We start from the raw sequence: 23,213 nt of genomic DNA, 5'->3' as shown, positions 1-23,213 counted from the left end.
ATTAAATTAATACTTTTTTTAAATTGATTAATTCTACTGTTTTCAGTTTTAAGGGGTATGGACTCAGTTATATATCAAGGATTTCATTTTCACTACTAGGCCTTAGTGGAATTTATGTAAAATTCCATCTTCTTTTGTCTAGGACAGTTTCAGGGTATAGTGGAAATAATGAACTGGAAACTCAACAAACCTGGGCTTGAATCACCTCTTTTCATTTTAACCAGCTTAGAAACCTTGAATAGGTTAGATAATTCCTCTGGGCCTGTTTTCCCACTTTTAATATGGAGATAATAATATTTGCAAGGTCATTTTGACATTATGAATAGTGATGAACTCATGATTCTTGCCCAATAAATGTATTTTCTTCCTGGTTCCTCACATTCTGGGGTTCAGCCATTCAAAACATTCCGTTTGTTTTGCCTTTCATATGATCTTAATTCATTCTTCTTCTTTTTTTTTTTTTAAACTTTTTTGGTACAGAAAACTCAACAGTGTACACTTCTCAATTTGATGGCCAGTTCTTTGGCCTTTGCCTCTTCTAGCTTGGCAACACAAGCCACCAACTTTGGACCCAGGATGTTGCTTCCCCGGTGATGGCGGATTTCATCATATCTGTAATTGTAATTGGTCCTAATAGCTTCCATCAGCTTAGCCTGAGGTTCTTTGTCTGCCAAGTTAACTCATGTGAAGTTGACAATGGTGCAATTCTTTCATGTGGACTGGACGCTCCAGCCTGGCCTTCCCTTTGCTAATGAGATAGGGAACTCCCATCTTATGACACAGGGCAGGCAGGAAGGCCCCCAACTCAGTGGGATCCACGTCATTTGCAATCACCTCCAGTGGAAACTTTTGTTCTCCACCAATGTGGTGACAGCATTAACCCCTGCCGGAAGGGTAAGTGGCCTTTTCGTGGGGACATCCCCTTTGCCTGCAGCTTTCGTCTCACCCTGAGCTAAGAACCTTTGCTTCTTCTCTTATTTTATGTCTGGTCTGTACTTGTGAGACATTAATCAGTTGAGTGACTGTTTGGGAGTCCAAGTGAAGTCGCTCAGTCATGTCTAGCTCTTTGCGACCCCATGGGCTGTAGCCTACCAGACTCCTCCGTCCGTGGGATTTTCCAGACAATAGTACTGGAGTGGGTTGCCATTTCCTTCCCCTGGGGATCTTACTGACTCAGAGATCGAACCTGGGTCTCCTGCATTGTAGGCAGATGCTTTACCATCTGAGCCACCAGGGAAGTCCTCGGGAGTCCAAGGCCTGGGTGAACTGGTTAAGTAAGGGAGGCATTTTCAGCAACTTATAGAGGCTGACTCTCTGGCCTTACAATCAGATGTAGTGAAGTCATTTGACAAAGATGGTGATGTCCCTTTTGGTCTGATATTCTGTCCTGACTCAGAAGGTAGAAGATCTGCATGCAATGCAGGAAACCCAGGTTCCATCTCCAACCCACTCCAGTATTCCTGTCTGGAGAATTCCATGGAAAGAGGAGCCTGTCAAACTACAGTTCATAGGATCACAAAGAGTCAGACACGACTGAGCCACTAACACTTTATGTCCTGAGAAGTAAAGTGCAACACTGTGAGTGATGGAAATGTTCCTTGTCAAGTTTGTGTTAAGAACCACACAGGAGGGTACATCTGTATTAGTGATCTGAAGTGAAATGAAGTGAAGTAAAAGTCACTCAGTCATGTCCAACTCTTTGTGACCCCATGGATTATATAGTCCATAGAATCCTCCAGGCCAGAATACTGGAATGGGTAGTCTTTCCCTTCTCCAGGGGATCCTTAGTTTAAAATGCCATTACTATTCTTATTTATTCTCACATTTCTTAGATTGAAAAATTTCTGATGGATTTTTGAAAACTATGTCAAACACACACTCACCAACTTAGATCTTCACCCTAAAGTACAGGCAGACCTAACTTTATTGAACTTTGCTTTATTGCACTTTTCAAATAGTGCATTTTTTCAACACAAATCAAAGGTTTGCGGCAAGCCTGCGTGGAGCAAGTCTATCAGGGCCTTTTATTGTTGTTTAGTTGCTCAGTCATGTCTGACTCTTTGCGACCATGGACTGCAGCATGCCAGACTTCCCTGTCCTTCAACATCTCCTGGAGCTTGCTCAAACTCATGTCCACTGAGTCGGTGATGTCATCCAACCATCCAACCATCTCATCCTCTGTTGTCCCCTTTTCCTCCTGCCTTCAATCTTTTCCAATGAGTCAATTCTTCACATTAGGATGTCAAAGTATTGGAGCTTCAGCCTCAGCATCAATCCCTCCAATGAATATTCAGGACTGAATCCTTTAGCATTGACTGGTTTGGTCCCCTTTCAGTCGAAGGGACTCTCAAGAGTCTTCTCCAACACCACAATTCAAAAGCAGCAATTCTTCAGCGCTCAGCCTTCTTTATGTTCCAGCTCTCACATCCATACTTGACTCCTGGAAGCACCTTAGCTTTGACCAGATGGACGTTTGTTGGCAAAGTAATGTCTTTGCTTTTCAATATACTGTCTAGGTTTGTCATAGGTCTTCTTCCAAGGGGCAAGTGTCTTTTCATTTCAGGGCTGCAGTCCCAGTCCGCAGTGATTTTGGAGCCTAAGAAAAGAAAGTCTGTCACTGTTTCCCTTGTTTCCCTATCTATTTGCCATGAAGTGATGTGACTGGATGCCATGATCTTCATGTTTTGAATGTTAAGTTTTAAGCCAGCTTTTTAACTCTCCTTTTTCACCTTCAACAAGAGCCTCTTTAGTTCTCTTCACTTTCTTCCATTAGGGTGGTGTCATCTGCGTATCTGAGATTATTGATATTTCTCCTGGCAGTCTTGATTTCAACTTGTGCTTCATCCAATCTGACATTTCACATGATATACTCTGCTGCTGCTGCTGCTCAGTCGCTTCAGTCGTGCCCGACTCTGTGCGACCCCATAGATGGCAGCCCACTAGGCTCCCCTGTCCCTGGGATTCTCCAGACAAGAACACTGGAGTGGGTTACCATTTCCTTCTCCAATGCATGAAAGTGAAAAGTGAAAGTGAAGTCGCTCAGTCGTGTCTGACTTTTAGTGACCCCATGGACTGCAGCCTACCTCCGTCCATGGGCTTTTCTAGGCAAGAGTACTGGAGTTGCTTGCCATTGCCTTCTCCTGGATAGAAGTTAAATAAGCAGGATGACAATATACAGCCTTGACATACTCCTTTCCCGATTTGGAACCAGTCCGTTGTTCCATGTCCAGTTCTAACTGTTGCTTCTTGACCTGCATACCAGTTTCTCAAGAGGCAGATAAGGTGGTATGGTATTCCCATCTGTAAGAATTTTCCACAGTTTGTTGTGACCCACACAGTGAAAAGCTTTAAAAGTGGAGTCAATGAAGCAGAAGTAGATGTTTTTCTGGAATTCTCTTGCTTTTTCTATGATCCAACAGATGTTGTCAATTTGATCTCTGGTTCCTCTGTCTTTTCTAAATTCAGCTTGAACATCTGGAATTTCTTGGTTCACATACTGTTGAAGCCTGGATTGGACAATTCTGATGGATCTTTGAAAACTACGTCACACACACACTTCCCTACTTAGATCTGCACCTCCAAAGTACAGGCAAACCTCTTTTTTTGCACTTCTCTTTATTGCAGTTTGCAGATGGTGCATTTTTTTTTTAGACAAATTGAAGTTTTGTGGCAACCCTTCAAGGAGCAAGTCTATCAGTACATTTTATTCAACAGCATTTGCTCATCTTGTATTTCTGTGTCACATTGTGGTAATTCTCGTTTATTTCAATCTTTTTCATTATTATTATATTCTATGAATTTTTAGATAGGAAAGTAAATTTGTACAAAGAATCGGGAATTTGAATGACTTTAGACTCCTCAATAACAACAAAAGGAACAACAAAGCAGTGAAATCATGACTCTACAATGCCAAAGAAAATTCCAACTGTGTATTCTATACTCAAGCTATTTACCACCTGCCAGGGAAGTTTAAAGGATATTTTCTTAACGCAAGCTCCCAACACATTTACTTCCATTGCATTCTTGCTAAAGGGGCTACTGGAAGATGATTTCTGCCTTAAGAGGGAGCAGACCAAGAAAAGGAGATGATGAGAGACTCATAACAGAAAAGATAATACCCAGGAGAAAAGTGAGAAAAGTCTTCAAAACAGTGGGGAGGGAGATCTCAGGGAGATGACTGTACTCCAGGTGTAAACATCCCTGGACCAATGTGACATAGGAAACAGACATGTGGAGGGCTGTCCACCCCATGCCCTCCGTGGTGATGCCATCTTTAATCTGATCAAATTACTGGAGAATATGCTCCAGACCAAGTGAGTAAACCAAGAAAGTGGAAGGCCTACCCTCCAGAAAACAGAGCATCAAAATCCAGATCAGCAAATTCCAAGGACAATAATTCAGAAGAGAAGGAATGCAGAGACAGCATACAGAAAACTTGGAGCAAAACTGGCCCAGAGAGAAAGAAGTCTTTGGGAAAGAAAAAGGCTGGGTAGATCAGTTGATCTTATTGACCTTTTGGAAAATTGTCCTGTGGAGTTATTAGGAGGTCTGAAGAATTAGCAAGAAGCACAAAGATAGCCAAAATCAAAGCAACTACTTCAGTCTCAATAGAGACAGAAACAAAAGAAGGAAAACATCATAGACCACTGGATGTTCAACTGTGAATAATATTTGTAAAGGCATCAAAGAAGCACTGGATATTCATGTAATTAAAAACAATCAATCTATTCAGTCAGTTCAGTCGCTCAGTCATATTCAACTCTTCGTTACCAAATGGACTGCAGCACACCAGGGTTTCCTGTCCATCAACAACTCCAGAACTTGCTCAAATTCATGTCCATCAAGTGATGGACATCCAACCATCTCATCATCTGTTGTCCCCTTCACCTCCTGCATTCAAATCTTTTCCATCATCAGGGTCTTTTCCAGTGAATCAGTTCTTCACATCAGGTGGCCAAAGTATTGGAGCTTCAGCTTCAGCATCAGTCCTTCTAATGAATATTCAGGACTGATTTCCCTTAGGTTGGACTGGTTTGATCTCCTTGCAGTCCAAGGGACTCTCAAGAGTCTTCTCCAACACCAAGTTTAAAAGCATCAATTCTTCAGCGCTCAGTACTGTTCAGTTGCTCAGTCATGTCCGACTCTTTGCAACCCCATGAGCCACAGCTCGCCAGGCCTCCCTGTCCATCACCAATTCCTGGAGTCCACCCAAACCCATGTCCATTGAGTCAGTGATGCCATCCAACCATCTCATCCTCTGTCGTCCCCTTCTCCTCCTGCCCTCAATCTTTCCTAGCATCAGGGTCTTTTCCAATGAGTCAGCTCTTCGCATCAGGTGGCCAAAGTATTGGCGTTTCAACTTCAACATCAGTCCTACCAGTGAACACCCAGGACTGATCTCCTTTAAGATGGACTGGTTGGATCTCCTTGCAGTCCAAGAGACTCTCAAGAGTCTTCTCCAACACCATAGTTTAAAAGCATCAATTCTTCAGTGCTCAGCTTTCTTTATAGTCTAACTATCACATCCATACATGACTACTGTAAAAACCATAGCTTTGACTAGACAGACCTTTGTTGGAAAAGTAATGTCTCTGCTTTTTAATATGCTGTCTAGGTTGGTCATAGCTTTTCTTCCAAGGGGTAAGCATCTTTTAATTTCATGGCTGAAGTCACCATCTGCTGTGATTTTGGAGCCCCCAAAAATAAAGTCTGTCACTGTTTCCAATGCTTCCCCATCTGTTAGCCATAAAGTGATGGGGCTGGATGCTCTGATCTTAGCTTTCTGAATGTTGAGTTTTAAGCAAACTTTTTCACTTTCCTCTTTCACTTTCATCAAGAGGCTTTTTAGTTCTTAATCTTTTCCATAAGGATAGTGCCATCTGCATATGTGAAGTTATTGATATTTCTCCTGGCAATCTTGATTCCAGCTTGTGTTTCATCCAGCCCAGTATTTTGCATAATTTCCTCTTCATATAAGTTAAATATATAGAGAGGCAATATGCAACCTTGATGCACTCCTCTCCTGATTTGGAACCAGTCTGTTGTTCTATGTCCAGTTCTGTTACATCTTGACCTGCATACAGATTTCTCAGGAGGTAGGTCAGGTGGTCTGCTCTTCCCACCTCTTAAAGAATTTTCCAAAGTTTGTTTTAATCTACGCAGTCAAATGTTTTGACATAGTCAATAAGGCAGACATAGATGTTTTTCTGGAACTCTTTTGCTTTTTTTGATGATCCAATGGATATTGGCAACTTGATCTGGTTCCTCTGCCTTTTCTAAATCCAGCTTGAACATCTGGAAGTTCACGGTTCACGTACTGTTGAAGCCTGGCTTGGAGAATTTTCAGCATTCCTTTGCTAGCGTGTGAGATGAGTGCAACTGTGCGGTAGTTTGAGCATTCTTTGGCATTGCTTTTCTTTGGGATTGGAATGGAAACTGAGCTTTTCCAGTCCTGTGGCCACTGCTGAATTTTCCAAATTTGCTGGCACATTGAATGCAGCACTTTCACAGCATCGTCTTTTAGGATTTGAAACAGTTCAGCTGGAATTCCATCACCTCCACTAGCTTTGTTCATAGTGATGCTTCCTAAGGCCCATTTGTCTTCACATTCCAGGATGTCTGGCTCTAGGTAGGTGATCACACCATCGTGGTTATCTGGGTCATGAAGAGCTTTTTTTTTTCCCTATTTTTTAAAATTTGTATTTAATAAATGGTACAAAGCATAATGCCAAAAACATTAACAGTTAAAATTTCACCAAATAAAAAAATACTATAGAATACACAGTTGTAAAAAGCTACATTAAGTTCCTTTACAACTGCCTCAGGCTGCAAAAAGAAAAATAAACCCAATGCCATACCTAAGTTATCCCTCTCTCAAAATAATGCCATTTATGTTATAAACCATGAGCAACCCATCAAAAGACGGGAACTGCTTTTGCTAATTCATATATATATATATATATATATATATATATATATAACTGTATCACTTTGCTATACACCTGAAACAAACACAACACTGTAAATGAAATATAGTACAATATAAAATAAAAATAAGTACCAGACCTTTGGGGCTTTACACAGAGTTAGAGTTCCTATCAGAGGGATAACAGCACCACAGCCGTACTTAATCCTCATGAAGGAGGCACACGAATGACTGATGAAGGCTTTTTTATATAGTTCTTCTGTGTATTCTTGCCACCTCTTCTTAAAATCTTCTGCTTCTGTTAGGTCCATACCATTTCTGTCTTTTATTGTGCCCATCTTTGCATCAAATGTTCCCCTGGTATCACGAATTTTCATGAGGATATCTCTAGTCTTTTCCATTCTATTGTTTTCTTCTATTTCTTTGAATTGATTACTGAGGAAAGCTTTCTTATCTCTCTGTGATATTCTGCAATCAATCTATTAGGAAAGGGGTAAAGAGATGCAGGGGTGTAGTGGCAATGTAAAAGTGCTAGCATAAAAGAAAATCAATATGAGATTCCACGTATATATGATCTAGATGGATATCTCCATATTCAAACAGAGGGTAAAAGAGAGGGACTTGAGGTAGTAAGGAGAGAGAAAGAAAGGAGAACTTGGAGCTGGCAGGCATGATATCTTCCCCTTGAACATAAACTTTACAGAGCATCAGTGTCCAACCAGGCTGTTCTATGCCTGTGAGGGATCCAAACAAAAAGAAGAACTCTCCATTATCACAACTGAACACAAAGAAGACATCAGCATTATTCAAGCCACAAAATGACCATCTTCCTGCTTCCTGCTTAATATGAGTCATTGCTGTCTCTTTATCAATCAACTTCAGCTTCACTCTTCAAGATAAAACTTATGATAGCCGTAGAATCACCCATGCTTGCAGACAGCATCCAATCCAGAACCAAGACCCACTTCCTTAAACCTTACCTCAAATCATCCAATACAAGCTCAAATCCTATAAGTTTAATTAACACCTTCTTATTGGGACTTCCCACAGTTCCCCATGGTGTGGGGTCTCCATCAACACAATAAATAATAAACCAACTCTATCAAACACAAATGTGTTCCTGGTGGTCTTTGTTGGGCAAGCACTTATTTATAGGAAGTACAGGGAGGAAAACCACTGGGTTTTGCTAAAATCCTTTAGTCCTTTTGGACATGTTAAAATGCATGTACATGCCACTTGATAAAATACAAGTTAATTTTTAAAATCTTGTCACACATTACTTCCCAAGGTGGGAAAGCATGTGCATATGCTGACTGATTAGAGGCAGGGAGGCTGTGATTGTTTTAAGAGATATCTTCTTAAGCAAAGGACTTTCCTGATAGCTCATTTGGTAAAGAAGCCAACTGCAATGCAGGAGATCCCGGTTCAATTTCTAGGTTGGGAAGAGCCAGTGGAGAAGGGAAAGGTTACTCACCCCAGTATTCTGGCCTGGAGAATTCCATTGACTGTATAGTCCACAGGGTCACAAAGAGTTGGACACAACTGAGTGACTTTCACTTTCATCTTAAGCAGAAGGTCCAAAATTTCCAGTGATGCTGAAAATAACTGGGATAATGAAATTCCTCCCTGGTCCATAAGGGCAACAAACAAAGCTAGTGGAGGTGATGGAATTCCAATTGAGCTATTTCAAATCCTGAAAGATGATGCTGTGAAAGTGCTGCACTCAATATGCCAGCAAATTTGGAAAACTCAGCAGTGGCCACAGGACTGGAAAAGGTCAGTCTTCATTCCAATCCCAAAGAAAGGGAATGCCAAAGAATGCTCAAACTACTGCACAGTTGCACTCATCTCACAGGCTAGTAAAGTTATGCTCAAAATTCTCCAAGCGAGACTTCAGCAATATGTGAACCATGAACTTCCAGATGTTCAAGCAGGTTTTAGAAAAGGCAGAGGCACCAGAGATCAAATTGCCAACAACCGCTGGATCATGGAGAAAGCAAGAGAGTTCCAGAAAACCATCTATTTCTGCTTCATTGACTATGCCAAAGCCTTTGACTGTGTGGATCACAATAAACTGTGGAACATTCTGAAAGAGATGGGAATACCAGACCACCTGACCTGCCTCTTGAGAAACCTGTATGCAGCTCCGGAAGAAACAGAACTGTACATGGAACAACAGACTGGTTCCAAATAGGAAAAGGAGTACGTCAAGGCTGTATATTGTCACCTTCCTTATTTAACTTATATGCAGAGTACATCATGAGGAACGCTGGGCTGTAAGAAGCACAAGCTGGAATCAAGATTGCTGAGAGAAATATCAATAATCTCAGATATGCAGATGACACTACTCTTATGGCAGAAAGTGAAGAGGAACTCAAAGGCCTCTTGATGAAAGTAAAAGAGGAGAGTGAAAAGGTTGGCTTGAAGCTCAACATTCAGAAAACAAAGATCATGGCATCTGGTCCCATCACTTCATGGCAAATAGATGGGGAAACAGTGGAAACAGTGTCAGACTTTATCTTTTTGGGCTCCAAAATCACTGCGGATGCTGATTGCAGCCATGAAATTAAAAGACGCTTACTCCTTGGAAGGAAAGTTATGACCAGCCTAGATAGCATATTAAAAAGCAGAGACATTACTTTGCCAACAAAGGTCTGTCTAGTCAAGGCTATGGTTTTTCCCGTGGTCATGTATGATGTGAGAGTTGGACTGTGAAGAAAGCTGATCACCAAAGAATTGATGCTTTTGAACTGTGGTGCTGGAGAAGACTCTTGAGAGTCCCTGGGACTGCAAGGAGATCCAACCAGTCCATTCTGGAGGAGATCAATCCTGGGTGTTCATTGGAAGGACTGATGCTAAAGCTGAAACTCCAATACTTTGGCCACCTCATGCGACGAGTTGACTCACTGGAAAAGACTCTGATGCTGGGAGCGATTGGGGGTGGGAGGAGACGGGGACGACAGAGAATGAGGTGGCTGGATGGCATCACCGACTCGATGGACATGAGTTTGAGTGAACTCTGGGAGTTGGTGATGGACAGGGAGGCCTTTTGTGTTGTGGTTCATGGGGTCGCTAAGAATCAGACACGACTGAGCGACTGAACTGAACTGAACTGAATAGATAAAGCTTAAATTGTATGGGAATTGAAACAGAATCCCCTTCAATTGTTCTACTTTGCAAAGAGAAATATAACTATAGCTATTCCACAAAATTTAGATCACTGTTTAAAATAAGTTGGCACATATTTATTCACTAGTGATCCATGACCCAAGTCTCCTGTATTGCAGGTGGATTCTTTATACCAACTGAACTACGAGGGAAGCTCGTGAAAGTGAAGTACACACTTTAAAAGCATAATTTCAGATGTAAATCATTTTTTACTTACGAAAGATGGATACTTTTAAAAATTTCTAGTATGTGGCACTTTTGGTTGATCCCAATTTCAAGCTTGCTTCTAAAAAATCCATCTACTTCTGTGGCTAACGTTAATGGTTTCTTTTAATTACAGATTCTGATTCTTGGAGGTCATTAGCATGGTCGATAAATTATGGACCGGAAACAGAGACACCCAGCAACATAATTATAAATCAAATAATCCCTAAAAGGCTTTGTACTATAGAGGCACATAAATCAAATCAAAAGTCACAATTTTAAAATCTGCCCTGAGTGTCATAAACAGACTTTAAGTGGAAAATCCCAAACATTAATTTAAATCATCAGCTTCTATACCTTTCAACACATTGTCAAGGCTGTTTTATTTATAACCCCCACCCATGTCCCCTGCATCCCCGGAATATTTAGAAGCAATTACAAGACACCATATCATTTCATCTGTAAGCATTTAGGAAAACACCTATAGAAAGATAAGAGCAATTCTTTTTTAATCATGAACATATTGTTTTCAAACAACATAAAATTACTGTCAATAAGCTTGTAACATCCTCAGATACTCGTGTTCAAATTTCCCCAAATATAAATATTGTCACATAAAAGCTTTCACATTTCATACTTTTAAATTCAGATAAAAAAAAAAAAAACTTTCACACATGGCATTTGGTCGATATGCCTTATAAGTCTTTTCAGATCTATCAGTTACTCCCTCTTTCTTTGTCCTGCTTGCAATTTATTATTTGAGGAACCAAGTTTTTGTCTTATAGAATTCCCAAGCTCTGGATTTTACTTTTTGGATCCATGTTCTGTTTTGTTTAAATATTGTCATCACACACTTTTCCAAGACATTTTTAAAGATTAAAAGTAATCAGTGGGTTCAGGTATGTTAAGCTTTATTCATCAATTATAAAAATTTCCATCTAACAAATGCTGGAGATAGTGTGGAGAAAAGGACACCCTTATGTTTCTGGTGGGAATGTAAAATGGTGTAGCCACTATGAAAAACAGTCCCTGTTGGTCATCTATCGTATATACAGTAGTATGCATGTGTTCATCCGAAGCTCCTGATTTATCCCTCCCCCTGACATTTCCCTTTTAGTCACTATAAGTTTGTTTTTGATATCTGTAAGTCTGTTTCTGTTTTGTAAATAAGGTCAGAAGTATATTTATTTAAATTAGATTTCATGTATGAGTGGTATCATATGATATTTGTTTTTCTTTGACTTACGTCTATTGCTATGATAATCTCTAGTTGCCTCCATATTGCTGCAAATGGCATTAATTTATTCTTTTTATGAATGACTAATAGAATAAGAAAAACAAGAGATCTCTTCAAGAAAATTAGAGATTCCAAGGGAACATTTCATGCAAAGATGGGCTCGAAAAAGGACAGAAATGGTATGGACCTAACAGAAGCAGAAGATATTAAGAAGAGGTGGCAAGAATACACAGAAGAACTGTACAAAAAAGATCTTCACGACCAAGATAGTCACAATAACGTGATCACTGACCTAGAGCCAGACATCTTGGAATGTGAAGTCAAGTGGGCCTTAGAAAGCATCACGACGAACAAAGCTAGTGGTGGTGATGGAATTCCAGTTGAGCTATTGCAAATCTTGAAAGATGATGCTGTGAAAGTGCTGCACTCAATATGCCAGCAAATTTGGAAAACTCAGCAGTGGCCACAGGACTGGAAAAGGTCAGTCTTCATTCCAATCCCAAAGAAAGGGAATGCCAAAGAATGCTCAAACACACGCACAATTGCACTCATCTCACACGTTAGTAAAGTCATGCTCAAAATTCTCCAAGCCAGGCTTCAGCAATATGTGAACTGTGAACTCCCAGATGTTCAAGCAGGTTTTAGAAAAGGCAGAGGCACCAGAGATCAAATTGCCAACATCCGCTGGATCATGGAGAAAGCAAGAGAGTTCCAGAAAACCATCTATTTCTGCTTCATTGACTATGCCAAAGCCTTTGACTGTGTGGATCACAATAAACTGTGGAACATTCTGAAAGAGATGGGAATACCAGACCACCTGACCTGCCTCTTGAGAAACCTGTATGCAGCTCCGGAAGAAACAGAACTGTACATGGAACAACAGACTGGTTCCAAATAGGAAAAGGAGTACGTCAAGGCTGTATATTGTCACCTTCCTTATTTAACTTATATGCAGAGTACATCATGAGGAACGCTGGGCTGTAAGAAGCACAAGCTGGAATCAAGATTGCTGGGAGAAATATCAATAACCTCAGATATGCAGATGACACTACCCTTATGGCAGAAAGTGAAGAGGAACTCAAAGGCCTCTTGATGAAAGTGAAAGAGGAGAGTGAAAAGGTTGGCTTGAAGCTCAACATTCAGAAAACAAAGATCATGGCATCTGGTCCCATCACTTCATGGGAAATAGATGGAAAAACAGTGGAAACAGTGTCAGACTTTATGTTTTGGGGCTCTAAAATCACTGCAGATGCTGATTGCAGCCATGAAATTAAAAGACGCTTACTCCTTGGAAGGAAAGTTATGACCAACCTTGATAGCATATTAAAAAACAGAGACATTACTTTGACAACAAAGGTCGGTCTAGTCAAGGCTATGGTTTTTCCCGTGGTCATGTATGATGTGAGAGTTGGACTGTGAAGAAAGCTGATCGCCGAAGAATTAATGCTTTTGACCTGCTATGTTGGGGAAGACTCTTGAGAGTCCCTTGGACTGCAGGGAGATCCAACCAGTCCATTCTAGAGGAGATCAATCCTGGGTGTTCATTGGAAGGACTGATGCTAAAGCTGAAACTGCAATACTTTGGCCACCTCATGCGATGAGTTGACTCACTGGAAGAGACTCTGATGCTAGGAAAGGTTGGGGGCGGGAGGAGAAGAGGATGACAGAGAATGAGATTGCTGGATGGCATCACCGACTCTGTGGACATGAGTTTGAGTGTACTCCGGGAGTTGGTGATGGACAGGGAGGCCTGGCGTGCTGTGATTCATGGGGTCGCAGAGAGTCGGACATGACTGAGCGACTGAACTGAACTGAACTGAACTGAATATTCCATTGTATATATGCCACATCTTTATCCATTCATCTGTCAATGAACATTTAGGTTGTTTCCACCTCTTGGTTATTGTAAATAGTGTTGCAATGATCATTGGGATGTATGTATCCTTTCAAAGTATGTCTTTTTTCCTGAAAATATGCCCAGGAATGGGATTTTGTGGCTGTATGGTAACCCTATTCTTAGTTTTTTAAGGAACCTCTGTACTGTTTACCTAATATGTACCTACTGTATAGCATAGGGAATTCTGCTCAATATTCAGTGATAATCTATATGAGAAAATAATTTTAAAAGAGTGAATATATGTGTGTGGATAACTGAATCACTTTGCTGTATACTTAAAACTAACACAACATGTAAATTAACTATACTTCAATTTAAAATGCACAGTAAAAAAAAAACAAGAACAAGATTTCCATCCATTTTTTTAAATTAATTTATTTTTATTGGAGGCTAATTCCTTTACAATATTGTGGTGGGTTTTGCCATGCATCAACATGAAGCAGCCACAGGTGTACATGTGCCCCCCGTCCCAAACTCCCCTCCCACCTCCCTCCCCATCCCATCCCTCTGGGTCATCCCAGTGCACCAACTTTGAGTGCCCTGTTTATGCATCAAACTTGGACTGGTCATCTATTTCACATATGGTGTGAAGAAGGCTGGTCGCCGAAGAATTGATGCTTTTGAAATGTGGTGCTGGAGAAGACTCTTGAGAGTCCCTTGGACTGCAAGGAGATCCAACCAATCCATCCTAAAGGAGATCAATCCTGGGTGTTCATTGAAAGGACTGATGCTGAAGCTGAAACTCCAATACTTTGGCCACCTCATGCGACGAGTTGACTCACTGGAAAAGACTCTGATGCTGGGAGGGATTGCGGGCAGGAGGAGAAGGGGATGACAGAGGCTGAGATGGCTGGATGGCATCACCGACTCGATGGACATGAGTTTGAGTGAACTCCGGGAGTTGGTGATGGACAGGGAGGCCTGGCGTGCTGTGATTCATGGGGTCGGAAAGAGTTGGACACGACTGAGCTACTGAACTGAACTGAACTAAATGTACATGTTTCAATGCTGTTCTTTCAAATCATCCCACCCTTGCCTTCTCCCACTGAGTCCAAAAGTCTGTTCTTTACATCTGTGTCTCTTTTGCTATCTTGCACATAGGGTCTTCTTTATCATCTTTCTAAATTCCATATATATGCGTTAATCTACTGTATTGGTATTTTTCTTTCTGACTTACTTCATTCTGTATAATAGGCTCCAGTTTCATCCACCTCACTAGAACTGACTCAAATGCATTCACCTAATGGTTTGGATAGCCACTCATGATCATTTCTTCATCCATTATTACATTAGAAGGAGCAAAATGATTATTCTCTAATTTCATTACTACTTCTGCAATAATCATCTACAGTAATTTTGATAACCAAAACTGTTTGTCACTATGATTGCTCTGAGGACAGTTCACACAGAAAAGAGGATAAACGCTTGATTCTTTCTGTTTATTCACGAGTTTTCAGGCTGAGTGTGATTCCTCACTTCCTCCAAAGGTTGTCTAGGAAGTGTTTTGTTTTGTTTCATTTTGAAAATTCATGTACATTTAAACATAGGTATTCTCTTTCAAGTTAATACAGTTGTCTTTATCTATTGGCTTTAAATTTTCCACCATTTTTGCTGGGAGGTTAGGGAAGGGAGACTCTTTCAGTTGGCTCCCAACCACTCCTGACACAACCCAGAATCTTTAACAGTGTTCTTTTAATCCGATATGAAGAACAATTCCTGGTTTACCTTGGCCATTTCATGTCCCAGACCTGGAATCAGCTGTTCTCCATGGTGTTCCTATTTCTTGAAGTGATAAATGACATTTTGACATCACAGTTTGGATTCAACAGGGTATTCCTTGCCACAGATTGACCATTATTTCCATGTGCTTTTAGTGGACAGAGATAGGAAAAAATCATAAACATATATCCTGAATTTATACTGTTATTTTCAATCCAGACTTAAGATTAACTAGTTTTTTTTTTACTTCATTTTGATCTTATATCTTTCTCCTTTATACTGAAACTCAAGGTTCCTAATAGTATTAACATAATTACCACTACAGAAAACAATATGGAAATTCCTTTAAACACTAAAAATAGAGCTACCATACGATCCAGCAATTCCACTCCTGGGCATAAATCTGGAGAAAAGCATAATTTTAAAGGATGTGTGCACCCCAATATTCATTGCAGCACCGTTTACAATAACCAAGACATGAAAGCAACCTAAATGTCCACCAACTGACTAATGGATAAAGAAGACATGGTGTATGCAGGCGGAATACTAGTCAGCCATAAGCAAGAATGTAATAATGCCATTTGCATCAAACTGTATCCATCTAGAGATTATCATACTAAGCTAGATATGTCAGAAAAAGACAAAAATTCACATGTGGAATCTAATTTTTAAAAAGGATACAAATGAACTTAATTACAAAACAGAATCAGACTTACAGATATCAAAAGCAAACTTATGGCTACAAAAGGGGAAACACTGGGGCAAGGGATAAATCAGGAACTTGGGATAAAAACACGAACACTGCTACGTTCTAGACAGATGAATAATTGGGACTTGAATAGCACAGGGGCCTCTACCCAATATTCTGTGATAACCTATAAGAGAAAAGAAGCTAAAAAAGAATGAATATATGTATATGTATAACTCAATCACTTTCGTATACACTGAACATTGTCAATCAGCTATACTCCAATAAGACTCAAATGCTAAAATTTTTTAAATATATATTTGGTTTGCTTCCAATCTTTAGTATTACAAAAATAGTAAAATAAAGACTCTTCTTACACATATTTCTGCATAGTTATTCATAGGAAAAACTCTTAGAAATAGTGGGTGGAGAGTTCTGCATTACAAAGGCAAATTATTAGATAAATTGGTACATATAACTGAAAAGTATAACCTCAGATATGCAGATGGCACCACCCTTATGGCAGAAAACAAAGAGACACTAAAGAGTCTCTTGAAGGTGAAGAGGAGAGTGGAAAAGATGGCTTAAAACTCAACATTCAAAAAACTAAGATCCTGGCATCCAGCCCTATCACATCATGGCAAATAGATGTGGAAACAATGGAAACAGTGACAGAATTTATTTTCTTGGGCTCCAAAATCACTTCAGATGTGACTGCAGCCATGAAATTAAAAGACACTTGCTCCTTGGAAGAAAATCTATGACCAACCTTTTTAATATGACAGCATATTAAAAAGCAGAGACATTACTTTTCTGACAAAGGGCCAAATAGTCAAAGCAATGCTTTTTCCAGTAGTCATGTATGGATGTGAGAGTTGGACCATAAAGAAAGCTGAGCACCAAAGAATTGATGCTTTTGAGCTGTGGTATTGGAGAAGACTCTTGAGAGTCCCTTGGACTGCAAGGACATCAACCAGTCAATCCTAAAGGAAATCAGTCCTAAACATCCACTGGAAGGACTGCCACTGAGGCTGAAGCTCCAAAACTTTGGCCACCTGATACAAAGAAATGACTCATTAGAAAAGACCATGATGCTGGGAAAAATTAAAGGCAAGAGGAGAAGGGGACAATAGAGGATGAGATGACTGGATGGCATTACCAACTGGATGGACATGAGTTTGAGAAAACTCCAGGAGTTGGTGATGGATAGGGAAGCCTGGCGTGCTGCAGCCCATGGGGTTGCAAAGAGTCACACACGACTGGAGCAACTGAACTCAACTAACTGAATACTTATTGCCAATATATCACTGAAAATGCTAATTGACTTTCTATTTTATGAAAGTTCTTATGAAGTCATAAATAAAATAAAACTGATTAGCAAGAGGGCAGAGAAAAAACTTCAGCAGCATAAACACTGACGTTTGATTTCAGGAAACCTAGAGAAATATATATTTTGTGTCATTGATTCTACTTTTCATTTTTAATGATTTCTCTTTTCCAATATTTCCTTTTATATATCTATTTTGTTATATAGACTTATTTGTGTACTCTACTAAGTGGCCAGTTTATGTATCCAGAGTCACGGAAATTTCACTAAGCAGCACAGAAACCAGAAACTGGCTTTTTCTTTTTCACTCTTTCTTGCTAGATACAATGGAGCAGCGCAGATAAAAGGTAACGCCAGGGATACCTCAATAAATTCAGAGTAGCTGACAGATATCTAACACAGAAACAAACACCACCAAAAGCCCTCAGCCTCATTTTCATATATTTATCATTTGATTTTTTACTACTCAACACTTGCCAGTGTTACTGCCGCTGCTGCTGCTGCTAAGTCACTTCAGTCGTGTCCGACTCTGTGCGACCCCATAGATGGCAGCCCACCAGGCTCCCCCATCCCTGGCATTCTCCAGGCAAGAACACTGGAGTGGGTTGCCATTTCCTCCTCCGATGCATGAAAGTGAAAGTGAAGTCGCTCAGTCGTGTCCGACTCCTAGAGATCCCATGGACTGCAGCCTGCCAGGCTCCTCCGTCCATGGGATTTTCCAGGCAAGAGTACTGGAGTGGGGTGCCATTGCCTTCTCCAGGCCAGTGTTACTACTTAATTTCAATTCATGGCTTCAGTTTACAGATTTGGAAAAAGCAACCAAGATTAAGTTTGGAAGTCACTGACGTTCAACATTAAGTTGACCTCTAACAAAATTGTCAAAAAAAAGTGTTTCCTATAGAACAGGAGCCATTCCTTTCATCCATGTAATAGAATGAGAGTTAGCTTCTGTTTATGTCTTTAATGAGGTGTGTTCTCTTCTTCCAGACTGACAAATGCACAAAGGGAAAAAACAGAAATCCGATCATGCAGATGAGAACAGGAGAGTGCTTTATAAAACATATTAGCCAAGCCATGGAATTTCTGTGGTTAAAGTCATAAATAGTCCCTAGAGAAGCCATTGATAATCACTGTTTGGACTGAATGGAGTCCTTCAGTCAATGCATGCTGTTTTTGTTTTTCCTTTTTTTTTTTTTTTTTTAATTACCTGAGTCACTGTTTTTGTTGTGGTCCCCTGAGGCTTTGCCTTCTCCTCTGGAATTTTCTTGACTAGAATCCCATGAGATGACATTTGTTCTAATTAGATTTCTTGGCTGTTAGAGATTATTATGCTAGAAAACACACATTCCTTCCTCCTTCTTCCCTTTTCCGATATTTCTATCCTGCTCTTATGTTTTTATTTATGCAAGATGCAAGCCAGATGTTATATTAATAAGAGAGCTGACTTTCCTCAAGGAGCTATTCATCAGTCCAGAAGTAGACCCTGTTGCAATTTCTGGGAATTCTTCAAATTCTTTCCTTACTTTTTTTTTTTCACTTTAAGTAGCAAATTTTGGAAGATACACTTGAAAGCAATATTACTGTAAGTATAGAATTACTTCTGTTTACTGGGAATGTTGATGGAGAAGAGGAGTTTTCACAGTTAAATTTTAAAGTTAAAGAAGAAAGAACTGAAATTAGGAACTGTATCTTATAAATGTAGGTAGCATATCATATTTAATGTGTATAACTTTTTGAAAACTTAATTGCTGTTGTTCAGTGGGAGAGTCGTGTCCAACTCTTTGTCATTCCATGGACTGTAGCATGCCAGGCTTCCCAGTCCTTCACTATCTCCCAGAGTTTCCTCATACTCATTAAATTAATTTAATTGGAAACTTAAATAGAATAAAGATGCCATATCAGAGCAAGGGAGTATCTTACACAGTGAAGTCCAGATTCGTTGTTCTTTGAAATGTGTATGTTAAAATATAAAGAATTAAATATTTCATTTCTGCCACAAATATAGTTCTATAAAATGAAAAATATTAAAGCAAAACAGAAAGAGCTTCTTATACTCCTCAGATGAATACATCTTCCAGGGCACAAAAATATTTTAACAACCACAGTTAAATTCATTATGATTCCAAAAATAATCTCTTAAAACAGACATGAGATCCTTAAACTAGCAAACATCTCAGGAACACTCAATAAAAGTTTTGGAAATCTTTTTTACATCCTCAGAAGGCTTATTTTGTGTCTTCTTTCCTTGCTGGTTTTGGTCCTTAAATTAACTGATCAGACAAAGGAGGTCATCTGAAGTCCATGATAGTGTGTAAGACTTGAACCTGGGGAACAATGCAGTACTTCTCCCTTTCAACAGGTTGCCCAGGCACTCATAAACTATATGTATTATTCATAAGTTGAAGCATCATTTTTATTTTTATTTATAACATATTTTTAAATCAAAATGTATGGACAGCCCCAGCAATACTGCTGGCTCCCCTAGGACTATAGCAAGTAGGAGTTGATAACTCATCCTTGATTTCACTAAGCTAGTTATAGTAGTAGTTGTCTGCAACTAAAAATCAAGTCCTCGCTATCTCAAGAACTCCCAGAACTTTTATTTCATATCTGTTGTGCTAGCATCCATAGAGATAGTGTGGACACTCTGCTCATCATTGGCCTTCTGTACCATTTTTCCTTGTGTGTGTTAGTTGCTCAGTCATGTCCAACTCTTTGCGACCTAATGGCTGCCAAGCTCCTTTGTCCATGGGATTTTTCAGGCAAGAATACTGGAGTGGATAACTATTCCCTTCTCCAGGGGATCTTCCTGACCCAGGGATCAAACCCAGGTCTCCTGCATTGCACAGATTCTTTATAGTCTGAACCACTATAAAGGAAGCCCATCCTTTGTCATCATTAAAAACCTCAGCTTTGATCTCATATCTGTCCTCCTTAACCACTGCTTTCCAGAATTCTAAACTCTGCTGTCCTTCCTACTTCACTGGCTGCTCCATTTCAGTCTCCTTTGCTGATTTGTCTTCATCTCTCTGACCTCTTATTATTAGAGTCCCCCAGGTTTCAGGCCTTGGACATCTACCCTAACTACTGCATTCCTTTGGTCCCCAAGCCTGTATGCCATGCTGATTCCAAAATGTAAATCTTCACCGTGTTATTGTCTCTTTAACTCCAGACTTTTATATCCCTTTGGCCTCTCCACACTGCCACTCCAGTGTCTAGAGGTTTTGCAATAGCATGCATGAGATATCACCTGACTGCTAGCGCTTAAGTTCCGGCTATGACTATCTCTCCCTTTGACAATTAAAGTAGACTCCCAACCCATCTCCTTGAGGGTCCATTTCTGTCCTACAGTCTACTCTTGACACCATGACCAAAATGATCCTGATTTTTAAAAAAGAAGGTAAATCAAGTCACTCAACAGCTCTATATCTTCCCAGCTCACTCAGAGCGAAGCCCAATGTGTTTCCATTGGCCATGGAGGCCTGACCTCATTCATTAGGTTTTGTTGACCTGAGCGGCTGTCCTCTCACTCCTCACTTGACCTCAGTCACGTGATGTTATCCAGATGCTCCTTGCCGGGGACTCTCCCACATCAAGTCTTTTGTACATGCTTCTTTCTCTGCCTGAAATGTCTCTCCGCCAATGTCTCTGTGGGCTGCCTCCTCATCACCATTCCATCCTAGTTCATTTCTCTTTATCACACCTGCTGCCATGTGCTGTTTAAGATGCTCAGATGTTTTATTTACTTATTTTATTTATTGCCTGTCACCAGCCCTTGGTGGCTCAGGTGATGAAGAATCTGCCTGCAATGCAAGAGACCCAGGCTCGATCCCTGTGTTGAGACGATCCTCTGGAGAAGGGAATGCCATCCACTCCAGTCTTCTTGCCTGGAGAATTCCATGGACAGAGGAGCCTAGTGGGTTACAGTTCATAGGTCACAAAGAGTTGGACGTGACTGAGTGACTAACACTTTCACTTTTCACCACCCTCACACAAAAAAATTTAAACTCTACAAGTGCAGGAAATTTTTATCTTTGTTGTTCACTGGTGTCTCCTTATCCCCTAAAATAATGCCTGGCAATACAGTGCTTACTCAGTAAATAAGTGTTGAGTGAATGAATTTCAGATAGTCTTGAAATCAAAGATATGATCTGTCTATCTGATGGCAAACAAAAAATGACAGCCTACAGCATTCATGGTTGTGTGTTCAGTGCTACGGTGGACAAATGTAAAGATACCTGGCTTCAAAGAATATTAAGAAGTTATATTCCTGGGTTTCCTCGTGGTCCATTGGTTAAGAATCCACCTGCCTATGCAGGGGACACAGGTTTGATCCCTGGTCAAGAAAGATCCCACATGCCGTTGCAGAGCAATGCAGCCCATGCGCCATTAACTACTGAGCTCACATGCTGCAACTACTAAAGTCCATGCTCCTAAAACCCACACTCCCCAACAATAGAAGCCACTGCAATAAGAAACCCACACCCCACTGTTCATCACAGCACTGTTTACAATAGCCAGGACTTGGAAGCAACCTAGATGTCCATCGGCAGATGAATGGATAAGAAAGCTGTGGTACATATGCACAATGGAATATTATTCAGCCATTAAAAAGAATGCATTTGAATCAGTTCTAATGAGGTGGATGAAACTGGAGACTATTATACAGAATGAAGTAAGTCAGGAAGAAAAACACCAATACAGTATATTAACGCGTATATACGGAATTTAGAAAGATGGTAATGATCACCCTATATATGAGACAGCAAAAGAGACACAGATATAAAGAACAGACTGTTGGATTCTGTGGCAGAAGGCGAGGGTGGGATGATTTGAGAGAATAGCATTGAAACATGTATATTATCATATGTGAAATAGATCGCCAGCCCAGGTTTGATGCATGAGACAGGGTGCTCAGGGCTGGTGCACTGGGATGACCCTGAGGGATGGGATGGGGCAGGTCAGGATGGGGAACACATGGACACCCATGGCTGATTCATGTGCATGTATGCAAAAACCACCACAATATTGTAAAGTAATTAGCCTCCAATTAAAATAGGAAAAAGAAAGTAAGAAAGAAACCCACACACAGCAACTAGAGAGTAGCCCCCTCTTGCTGCAACTAGAGAAAGCCCACAGGTGGCAGGGAAGACCCAGCACAGCCAAAGAAATTAAACAAATAATTTTTTTTAAAGTTATACTCCACTGTGGGGTTTTAGACACATCTTTATAGAACACAAGTAACCCAACATAACACAGAACAATAGCATATAAGAATCACAATTGTTTATATATCACTGCCATCTTTTGAAACAAGTTGTAAATACATCATTCTAAACTTTATTTTTTGAAAGCAAATCCCAACTCTATTCATTTGTCAGAAACAAATTCACATGTCAACATACAAGATGACCACAAAATAAGTATTTAATTAAATTTCATTTATTCAAATATTTATTCAAGAAATAGATTCTGTGAGCCTTTCATGTACAAGACAGAGCTCCAACGACATCGGCTCTGATTGAGGATGAGAAGGGCCAGGAACTTGCACTTACAGAGCCTATCTTGGTTTACTTGGGCTTTGACCCAACTAACTGATGAGGGAAAACTGAAAATTTTTCCTTGTTCTTGCTCATCACAGAAGCATGCTTCCTTTTATAACTGGAGTATCTTCAAAGTCTACCTGTCAAATATTGTTTTATGAGGAAACAGAACAAGGGTATAAGAGCAATAAAAGACAGTTCCCTATTTCATGAAAAATTAAATATATACTTACAAATATAACCTAGAAGCTTCACTCCAGTAGAAATGAACAGCCATCACAGAAAGACTAGTACCTGAATATTCAGAACAGCTAAATTAGTAATATCCAAACACTGAAAATAATCCAGTGTCCCTCAGCAGCTCAATGAGTAAACAAATTGTGGTATATCCACACTGTGAAATAATAATGAATAATACAAAGAGCAAACTATTGATGAATGCAACAATTTGGGTGGATCTCAGAATTGTCATGCTAAATGGGGAGAAAGACACAAAGAGAATGAT

At 40.0% G+C, this 23,213-nt stretch overlaps 1 pseudogene; it reads right to left on the bottom strand.

Annotated features, from left to right (window-relative positions):
* Window positions 1–485: 485 nt before the first annotated feature.
* LOC129538582 (large ribosomal subunit protein eL8 pseudogene) overlaps window positions 486–23,213 on the bottom strand; it is a 44,184-nt pseudogene continuing 21,456 nt past the window's right edge.

This window comes from Moschus berezovskii, chromosome 2 (genome assembly GCF_049115385.1).
Source record: "Moschus berezovskii isolate FMDL1 chromosome 2, NW_MosBer_1.0, whole genome shotgun sequence".
Classification (NCBI taxonomy): domain Eukaryota; kingdom Metazoa; phylum Chordata; class Mammalia; order Artiodactyla; family Moschidae; genus Moschus; species Moschus berezovskii.
This window is presented reverse-complemented; position numbering and strand designations above follow the sequence as displayed.